The following is a 1,693-nucleotide window of genomic DNA, read 5'->3' on the forward strand; positions in this document are numbered from 1 at the left end:
ATACAATATAAAGTAAAGCACAATAAAACAAGGTATGCCTGTATAGATTTGGGAACCATCAGTGTACTTAATGTCAAGGGTTTAGATGAGATCACCAAAGCAAAATGTGTAGAAGAGAAAGCGGACCACCGAAAAGCAAGCGCTGGGAAAACCAGAATTCAGGAGGCCAGTGAAGAAAAAGGAGATTTTACTTACTAGCACAGAATCTGTCATGGAAAGGACAAAAGTCAGGTTGCCATGGGTTGAGGTGTGAACAGAAAATGAACCAGAGGGTAAGTATGTGTGTTGCAGGTGATAAAGTGAGAGAGAAGGCCTGATGGGCTGGAATCAGAGTGTAGGTGCAGAGATGACTATACACAGTCCTGTGCTGAGTAGCTTGTACCAAGTGAATGTTATTTCAGCAATCTTGCAAGCTGGTTGTTAAATACAGCCATTATTAAACATTAAGTTGTAAGAAATTTATAACTAAATAAATTATATTTAGAGACAGAGGTCATAAGTTCTTCAAACTCATCACTCCCTAATTATTTTACTATAATTTACTATTATCTATGCTATTATTTATTGCATCTGTATGGTAGAAATACTATAATGTGCACTCACTGCACATCTCTTCCCAAATCTATGTTCAGTGACATAAAATGATAGCTTGAAATTAGCCATGCTTGGAGTACTCAGACCATGGATGGAAATTAGCAAGTGCTACAAATCAGAACTTGATTTATTGTTTTCTTGAATGTCTACACTTGAGAAAGTAAGAAAATGTTAGTAATGCATAATAAACTTTAAAAGTGCATCATGCCTATAGCCATTGCATTGTAAACAGCACCAAAAAATTGAGGAAATAGTCTTCCAGTACTCAAAACCTATTATCCACAAAGAAGTCACTCATACCACTGATGAATGAGTGAAGTTTGGAAGTAGGTCTTCATTGTTTCACTTTTAAGTCTTTAAGATAAAGGAAAATATCAACCAATATGTATGTTGGGCTTGTCAAGTGCAACCATGGGTGGTTTAGGATATAAGAGTTTGGCAAAGATCAAGAAAAGCATTCTCTGAGAATCAATTGGCTGTATGGGATTTACAATAAAGAGTAATGCATGTTTATTTTTAAATTGTATGTTATACATCCTTTATACCGGTAAATACAGTAAACAAATGTGTATGTATATATGCATATATGTACACACACACGCAATTGTTTTCCCCCAGACGTTCAATCTCCTGACTACATCAGAAGCAGAGCAGCCCAGCCTCACTCCCATGGGGATAGGTCATTGGAATTAAAGTAGTAAAGGCCTTCAATGCTGAGGGACTTAAAGAGGCAGTGAATTTGCCCAGGATGAGAGAATGATGAGGGGTGGGCCTTTAAGGCCCAAACAACTCCGTGCATTAAGTAATGAGGAGGGTGGCAGAGGATAGCAGCAATGATGGACAGTGGTTGTTTACAGCCTGATGATAACTGTCTCAAACTGGTATTATCCAAGGGCAGAAGAGCAATGGTCTGGATGTAGCTGTCAAGAGCTGATCCCTCATCTCCTACTAGCCTTTGTGGCACATGGGTCATGGGAGAATGAGTAGCCTCCATTTTTGAGGTCAGAGAAAGCTGTGTCCTCAGGGGACAATTTGGTTTCAGTTAGTAATAACTTCCACTCACTGAATGCAAGGGAAGTGTGATGCAGTGATATGATCA

This window comes from Manis pentadactyla, chromosome 4, assembly GCF_030020395.1.
Source record: "Manis pentadactyla isolate mManPen7 chromosome 4, mManPen7.hap1, whole genome shotgun sequence".
Classification (NCBI taxonomy): domain Eukaryota; kingdom Metazoa; phylum Chordata; class Mammalia; order Pholidota; family Manidae; genus Manis; species Manis pentadactyla.